The 9,651-nt window shown below is 33.5% G+C and overlaps 1 pseudogene; it reads left to right on the top strand.

Annotated features, from left to right (window-relative positions):
* Nucleotides 1–7,491: 7,491 nt before the first annotated feature.
* LOC149152992 (peptide-N4-(N-acetyl-beta-glucosaminyl)asparagine amidase A pseudogene) lies at nucleotides 7,492–9,177 on the top strand (annotated as a pseudogene).
* The last annotated feature ends 474 nt before the right edge of the window (nucleotides 9,178–9,651 follow it).

Here is a 9,651-nt window from a genome sequence, read left to right as displayed (position 1 = left end):
GATAAAACATTTTCTTCCAAAAAGTTTAAAGTATTTTACAGTAGGAGTCTTACCATACCAAAATTCATGTGGAGTTTGAGTGCTATTTACCTGAACATTTGCTTTGTTGAGAATAGTCACGACATTGAATGCAGCTTCACCCCAAAAGGTTGCAGGAGTTCTAGATTCATCTAACATAGCTCAAGCCATTTGTTGAACTGTTTTGTTCATTCTTTCTACCACACCATTTTGCTGAGGAGTCCTTGTGGTGGAGAATTGCCTTTTTATTCCATGTTGTTCACAAAAGTCAAAGAATTCATCCGATGTAATTTCCCCTTCTCGATTAGATCTGAGGCATTTTATTTTTCGATCAGATTCACTTTCAACCAAGGCTTTGAAGGCTTGGAACTTTTCAAATGCTTCATCATTATGCTTTAGAAGACCTATCCAACACATTCTGGAAAAATCATCAATGAACAAAATAAAGTATTCTTCTCCATGAGGTGAATTTTTTCCTTGATGGTCCACATAAATCAGTATGGACAAGTTCAAGAGGCTTATTAGCTGACCCTTCTTTTTCCGTGAAGTGAACTCTAGTTTTCTTACCGATTTGACATGGTTTGCATATTGTATTTTCTGGGATGCTGATATCTGGAAGATCACAAACAACTTTGAGTCTACATACTTTTCTTATTTGAGAAAAACTTAGATGTCTCAATCTTCTATGCCACAACCAGTTTTCATCATTTTTGCTTAGATAGCACTGTTGTTGTCCTCCCTTGAGTATGTATAAGTTGTTTGGAGTTCTTGTACCTTTGATCACAGTCTCTCCTATATCAAGCTCACGAACAACACATCCGTTTGATCGAAACACCACTTCATTTCCTTGATCACACATTTGACTGACACTCAACAGGTTATGCTTTAAACTGTCTACATACATAACATTTCCAGCTTTAACCTTTTCTTTCAAGAAAACAAAACCTTTACCTTTTATGACAGCAGGAGTGTCATTTCCAAATGAGACATTCTTTTCCTTTTCTAAGGCATTATATGAGTGAAGTTTTTCTTTGTCACCTGTCATGTGTTTGGAGCATCCACTGTCGATGTACCACTGATTTTCTTGTCCTTCTGCATACAAGGCTATACCACATCTTTCTGTTTGAGATTCTTTCCTTCTCCATATCTTGGGATTTAATGGTGTTTGCTCCTTTTGAGAATTTTTCCGAGTTTTTCTCCTGCAGTTAGATTCTTCATGACCAAAGTTGTTACAGATTGAGCATTTTATTTTATTTTAAAGAGGAAAAAAGTTATTATAGGAACTTCTCTTGATCCCTATTACATCCCTTTGATTTCGTGCTTCTCTAGTCATGATGGTTTTGTAAGCAACGCATTGAGCAGCTTTGTGCCCAAAATTATGACATGAAAAACATTGCCCATTAAAGAAGTTCCTATGATTATCGAATTTGTTAACCTGGTGATTGTAGTTTCTATTGATATTCATCTTTGGAGAGAATTTAGTATGATTTGCTTGAGGTTGGTTGTGGCTTCTATTCATCCTTGGAGTAAATTGAGTATGATTTACCTGGTGATTAGCTTTATGCCTTTTCTGACGATTGTCATACTGTTCACTGGTCTTTGTTGCATCAAGATAGCTTTTGGTGGAGGTTGACAACTTTTGTGATTGAGATGCTTCTTCAGTATATCCAAGACATGTCTTTATCAGAGGAGAACGTTGAACTTTGATAATTTCATTTAAAGTTTCTGATCCTTTAGCAAATCTAAGATTGAGAGATTTCGTTTTCTCAAGATCCTTTCTTAGACCCACAATTTCATATTCTAGTTTTTCATTGTGTTTTTCCTTTTCAGCAAGTTGGTATGTCAAGGTATATATAATCATATTCTTTTCTTCTAAACAGATTTTGAGTTTAGATATTTCTTCATGAAGGTCTTCCTCTTCTAAAGCATCCCAAAAATTATCATCATCATAAGCCACGAGAAGTCTATAATCTTGTCTAGTTTCATCTTCATCACTATTAGATAAACCATCGCTATCTTCATGAGTATAGTAACTCCTTTTATTCACAACTTGTTTTCTATTCCCTTTTGCATATTCATTTCCTTTTTCATATTTATCTTTATGAGGACATCTGGCAGCATAATGGCTGACTCTACCACAAGCAAAGCATTTGAAGGGTAGCTTACCTCTAAACCTTCCAGAACCCTGTTGAAGCTTCTTGACAAAGTTTACCTCATCTTCTTCTTCTGAAATATGTCTTGATTCATTGTGTTCTTTCTTTCCTGTTGCTGAAGCTTTAAATGCGGCTTCTCTCATATCTGATGGTCCTCCTTTTCTCATCTTGAAGGCATTTAAGATTCCATGAAGTTGTGTCATAGTGATCTTCTGCAGATCCTGTTTTTCTTCTATTGCAGATACTTTTGATTCAAATTGAGCAGACAAGGATCTCAAAACTTTCTCAACTAAGGTAACTTCCTTTATTTCTTCACCCAGATTCTTCATACAATTAACAACCTCATCTATACGTAAGAAGTAACTAGCTATACTTTCATCACTATGCATCTTAAGAGTTTCATACTGAATTCTGAGAGTTTGAAGCTTAGCACATTTTACCTGAGAGTCTCCTTCATAGCTCAAAATGATTTTGTCCCATATTTCTTTGGCTGATTTGAGTTGCATGACTTTGACAAACTCTGATTGTGACAGACTTCCCAATAAAGTATTGACAGCTTTGGCATTGGTTTCATATTGCTTTTTACCTGCCGCATCTGTAGGAATTGCTGTTGGAAATGTATATCCTCCTTCCACAATTTCCCAGACATCCATTCCAAGCGATTATAGATAGGTTGTGGTTCTTATTTTCCAATAAACAAAGTTGCTCCCATCGAAGATTGGCAGTCTGATGGATCCCAAACTTTCTTGATTATTCATGTTGATGGATCTCCCTTCAAGCGATCAAGCTTCTTCTAAAGGACCTTCTCTGATACCAATTGTTGGAAATAATACTAAGAGGGGGGTGAATCAGTATTATCAGATCAATAATTTTATTCTCCAAACAGATTTATATACACTACTTTAGTGAAGTGAATTAGCGTGTACACATGACTGTGCTTAAAGAAACCAACGTATATGCAGAGAACTTGTGATTTAGAAAATTTATCATGTGTTGAGCTTAAACCAGTATATCAAAGATTTATTAGACAATGTAGTAAAAGCAGAATAAAGCATCACACATAAGCAACACACATGAACACCAATATTTAAGGTGGAAACCTAATGTGGGTAAAAACCACCTGCTATTGTCGTCTCTATCTTTTTTTAATAATAAGAAAATCTATTTACAATCTTGTACTGGTGCAGACTCATACCATTACGCAGGTTTCTACCTATAGAAGGTTACAACCTTCTCTCGTTCTCCAACTTCTACTGGAAGGGAGCTACAACCCCCTAGCTCTTGTAATAGCCAATATGTTTACTAGTACGTAGGTGCTAGCCTACATAAAATTCCACTCTTCTACCAGGGACCACGTTTCATGAATTTTTAGACTGGATACTCATAGATCACAACACCACAATCTGAAGGCCACATTTCATCAAATTTTCACACTGGACCCATCAAAGATTTTAAACTGCATCAACCAATATTCAGTTAATCTGAATAATCAGATCACTGACACCAGAACACTGTGCTAAACCCAGAACCCTGCATCATCATTCAGAACCAACTATAACCTCAAAAATCATGCATTAGAGTGTATACGCTACTTGGCCGAACCTAACTTGTGTGTATACGCTACTTCCGTGACTTAAACCTGCGTATACCTTCAAAACTACTGCAAACATAAATTTTTGAATCAAGTCTGTACTAACCATCAATATACTGAATATCTACTGTCAACTTACAGAGCTCTACACAAGTAGAGATAGAGATCAATTCTTCTCACTTATACAATCAATCAATCAAATCCCAGCCTCCTCATGCATTCAGTTTTACATTCAAATCTAAGAAGACTTCATTGAGAGACAACAATAAAACAACAAAATTTGATCATATAGATTAGTCAGATCTGAAAAGAAGCTTTTCTTTTGTATACGCAACTTGAGAGAACTGAACCTGCGTGTACACGCTCTTTGGCCGAGACAAACCTGCGTACAGATATGAAAATATTGACTCAGAACTTTGCTGCAATTTCAGACTTCAGAAAAAACCAGATCATGATAGATAACAAATAAAATATGTGCAAAACATCAGATCTAGTCTCAACCAACATTAGATCATTCAAGAATAAGTCATTTCAAGTCTCATGATTCCTGATCCAATATTGAACTCAAGGTGCACATGAATATTCAATCCAGTCCCAAACATAACCCTGCAACATAAAATATACTTCAGATAGAAGTATTTGTTAGAATCTTATTGCTTGCACACTTGGCTTAATGATCTTCTCCTCCTTATATACTCTTAGGCCTTCCTCAATACCTTGGACCAAAACCACTTAGGACCAATACCTTGGACCAAATACCTAGGGTCAATACCTTGGACCAAATACCACGGACCAAACACCTTGGACCAAAATACCTTGGATCAAATACCTTGGACCAAAAACTTGGTTTTCCAACATGTACACGCTTTTCCTCCTGTGAAAGTGCGTGTATACGTTATACACTACTTTTGTTCTGTTAACCTACGTGTATACGCGCCTTGGACCAGTTGAAAGATTTTTTATTACTCTTAGACTTTGTAGGATCTCACATGCTTTGCTTTAGCTCATTTTCACACCATTGAGATTCATACATATCTTTCCGTGAGTCAACCATAGTTATAGTTCCTTAGAATTGATTGGCTTATCTCAATCATTCTTAGAGCCATCAATTTGAGCTTCCTTCCTTCTAACTCACTTTAGATCTTGGGAGCCCCTCTTCTTATTCAATAGGGCTATTCTAGTTGTCCCTCCCATTAAAAGTTGATTTTTACTTCGATGTACTTTAGATATGGGAGGTATGTCCAAACTTTTTTTGAGATAAGTTAAAAAATACTCCATTTGTGACATCCTAATAAAGTTTAAAAAACTCCAACTACACAAATTGTTGAATATAAAAGGTAATTAGAGAGCAAACAAAATTTACTCGTTCAAAGAAAGTTATAAATATTGTGATTTATAAATATTGTGATTTAAATGTTTTCGTATAATACAAAGAAGAAAACCATTTTTCCCATCAAAGCAAACACAAAATTCAACCCAGAAACAAAAATCACTTATATAAAAAGTAAACTTCAATGAATTTTTTTAAATTATCTCTTATAAACATCAATACAATTTTATAATTTTTTTAATGGAAATAAAGTAAGCTTTATTTTCCAATAAAATTCAAAATTATTAGTATGAGAAGTTAATTTCATGTCCAATGAAACTAGCTTAATTATTCTTCCATGATAATTGGAATTAACAGAGTAAAAATTATATTTTAATTATTTTAAATATTCATTAAAAAAAAATTAATTATTATTTTTTATTAAAATATCAAACATGGTTTATTGATTCATTTCATGGAAATAGAAGTCCCATCAAAACCCAACCAAGTGAAAAACACTTCCAACTAAAATGAAAAGACATTCCTATATTAAAATGCATCACTAAAATGAAAAGACATTCCTATATTAAAATTCAAAATTATTAGTATGAGAAGTTAATTTCATGTCCAATGAAACTAGCTTAATTATTCTTCCATGATAATTGGAATTAACAAATAAAAATTATATTTTAATTATTTTAAATATTCATTAAAAAAACATTAATTATTATTTTTTATTAAAATATCAAACATGGTTTATTGATTCATTTCATGGAAATAGAAGTCCCATCAAAACCCAACCAAGTGAAAAACACTTCCAACTAAAATGAAAAGACATTCCTATATTAAAATGCATCACTAAAATGAAAAGACATTCCTATATTAAAATTCAAAATTATTAGTATGAGAAGTTAATTTCATGTCCAATAAAACTAGCTTAATTATTCTTCCATGATAATTGGAATTAAGAGAATAAAAATTATATTTTAATTATTTTAAATATTCATTAAAAAAACATTAATTATTATTTTTTATTAAAATATCAAACATGGTTTATTGATTCATTTCATGGAAATAGAAGTCCCATCAAAACCCAACCAAGTGAAAAACACTTCCAACTAAAATGAAAAGACATTCCTATATTAAAATGCATCACTAAAATGAAAAGACATTCCTATATTAAAATGCATCATGTTACAATTGATGTTTTCATGATAAAAATATAATTAAATTAAATTGAATTTATTTTTAAAATAAAATAACAAAATCTACTTTATTTTCCAACTAATTTTGATTGTTCTATGATAGTTAAAATTAATAATCAAGTAAAAAATACATTTTACAGAAAATTATTTATATTTTCTTTACAAATATTCTTTATATATTTATAAATATTACCTCTAAACATTCTTTATAAACTATTTATATTATAAAAATTCTTTATATATTTATAAATATTTCCTTTTTGATTATTCTATGATAGTTAAAATTAATAATCAAGTAAAAAATACATTTTACAGAAAATTATTTATATTTTCTTTACAAAAATTCTTTATATATTTATAAATATTACCTCTAAACATTCTTTATAAACTATTTATATTATAAAAATTCTTTATATATTTATAAATATTTCCTTTAAACATTCTTTATAAACTATGTATATTTTATATTTTCTTTTCAAAAATTCTTTATATATTTATAAATATTACCTTTCAACATTCTTTATAAACTTTTTATATTATAAAAATTCTTTATATATTTATAAATATTTCCGTTAAACATTCCTTATAAACTATTTATATTTTAAATTATTTATTCATCGCATATGATTTTTAAATTGATGACAACGTCTTATTTCAATATCTAATATTTTTTATAATAAACATTCTAATGAAACCATTTATAATTTCTTTATATATATTTAGGTCAATAGGCCTTCCTATGCATCAACTTCTTCGTCAACACTTTTACCCTACTCCGTTCGATCAGGTGAGACACTTTCAACCGTTGATCGGAACTAGAAAACGAAACAACGGAAAATCAAGTAAGCACGGAAAACTTTTACTCTCCACTTGACATCTGTGCGTCGAGCTTCCGGGAGAGTTCGTGGAGTTTATGGCACCATAAGTGAAGATATTTTCACGTCGAGGAACGTCAGCGGTCTTTCCAAATTCCTACATTGGTAATGTTTTCGAAGCAAAAATCTAGTGGCCTTATCTCCACATATTCGGTGGAAGAAAAAGCCGGGGTGCTCGTTTTGGCAAAACGCAAGATTTTCTGGATGCCATGCACCCGTCAGAGTATGCATGAGCCTTGCTATTTCTATTATAAAGCACTGGTCAAGGAGCTTTCCATTATAAAGTTCTGGGCAAGGAGCAGAGGGTTGATCAGTAGAATGTGTTGAATTTTGCATTTAGATGGAGATCCATTGGCAGATGCTGGTGAAGTTACTGTTGGCCACTCCAACTCTTGCCATCATTGACATATGAAGGCCAAGGGAGGTCTCTACTACATTCACTCGACCACCCAGAGACCGGGTAAATCTGTCTCCCTTCCAAGGAAATGCTGAGGAATTTTTTGAGGTTAGAAAACCCATCGAGGTTCCCCACAAGAATCTATGCTCTGTCCAACTGTTAGACCACAATTTTGGGTACACGTATAATTATCCTCCAGTTATAGGAAAGTATATGCCACCCCCAAACTGTCAAAAGAATTGGACGAAAGTGGTGATGGAGTGGAAGGCAACGTGTGATGGGTTTCAGTGTGACCGTATTGCAGGGGTGTGGTTGAGTGAAGTGGAGATCATGTGCACTTGTACAACAGAACCCGATGGGGGACTGATTGAATGGATCATTGAGAAGGATATTACTAAATATTCTTCATTGTTAGATAGGCCTCAAATCCTTGAAGTTCAGCTTGATAACGTAGTTGATAAGACTTATACTGGGGTTTATCATGTCAATATAACATTTAATTTTTATGGAGATTCTGGGAATAACGGGTTAGATAACACAGGGTTTGCAGATCTGATTCTGCCTATTTCGCTTCCTAGTTCTCATATTGGGGGATCCTAGTTTCAGATAGAAAATTCGTTTGATGAGCAGCCGAAGTCATTGCAACTACCACCTAACACTTACAAGGTTGTTTTGGAGATTTTTGCTTCATTCCATCAACGTGATGAGTTCTGGTACAACAATCCCCCCAATGTGTATATTGAGGCAAATAATTTGACTAGACCTGGTAATGGGCCTTTTAGAGAATTGGTGGCCTTTATCGATGGGGTCCTTGTAGGTGTTGTGTGGCCTTTTCCTGTGATTTATACAGGAGGGATTGATACACAGTTCTGGGATCCTTTGGTTGGTATTGGGACATTTGATCTGCCTAGTTATGAGATTGAGGTTACACCCTTTTTGGGGGAACTGTTGGATGGAAAAGAGCACACATTCGGTTTCGGCGTGACCAATGCTTTGGATGTTTGGTTTATAGATGCGAACTTGCACCTGTGGCTTGATGGGAACTCTAGCAGTGCAATCATAGGGCAATTGATTGGACACGAGGAACCGGAGTTGGAGTTGTCTCTAGTGTCAAACTTCAAAGAGCTGGATGGATCATTTCACACATTTGGCAATAGGAGGATCTCTTCCTCTGGCTGGGTAGAATCCTCTCATGGCAAGCTCATTACTAATACTTCACAAGAGTTCACGTATGATAATTTAATGACTTTTCAAGCACTTGGAGAGCGACAGATTGTGAACCAAACGATAGCAACCAATAGTAAGGTTATTGTAGAGGCAGCGACATGAATAGAATTATCCTTTGAAGTTGATGACTTCTTCACTTTATATTTAGATTTCAGTGCTCCTATGGTTGTAATAAATGTTTCAAATGCACTTAATAAAAATGTATTCGTTGTTGACTCTAGTGGAATGTTCTTCAGCTCTCTGAATAATGATCAAAATGCAGGGGGAGATGATACGATCACCAACACCCAACAGACGTACAATTATCAAAGCACTCAAGGTTGCTATTCCAGGCAAGTTAAAGCAATCAACTCAACACTTGTTTCAGACTCAGCAGAGACTTTGTGTGGCAACACATCCTAGTGAGAGATAGTTTGTTTTTTCCAACTTCATGCCACATGCAAAATAGTTTCCTTTTCTTCTACTATTTTATTTATGGGCAAATGGTAATTGATTGTCATAGTTTTCTTTGGCAATAGTTTTATGTAACATTAACTTACATTTCATCCATCGTATAATATGAATTATCAATATAATTTTACAATAATAAAAAACAATTAGAAGGCCTTTAGCCAGCTCAAATTGCTCATCCGTTAGGCTTAAACCAACATCTCTTCTAGAGAAATTCAACAATTCTAATTTAATAATCCTATCAGCCTCTCTTTGTACCTTTTGGGACAATTGCTAGTCTTTATACATTTATAAATATTTTCGTTATTGAATATTTTCTTCGAACATTTTTTATACAATATTTACGTTTTAAACTGTTGCTAGCATCATATTCCAATGTTTAATACAACCCATCCTTGACACATCATTGATGTTTTCAAGTATTTT

Source organism: Pinus tabuliformis, chromosome 9, assembly GCF_031772625.1.
Source record: "Pinus tabuliformis cultivar Carrire ecotype Pingquan chromosome 9, CPIR1, whole genome shotgun sequence".
NCBI lineage: Eukaryota > Viridiplantae > Streptophyta > Pinopsida > Pinales > Pinaceae > Pinus > Pinus tabuliformis.
Note: the sequence above shows the minus strand (reverse complement) of the source record. Positions and strands in the feature narration are given on the sequence as shown.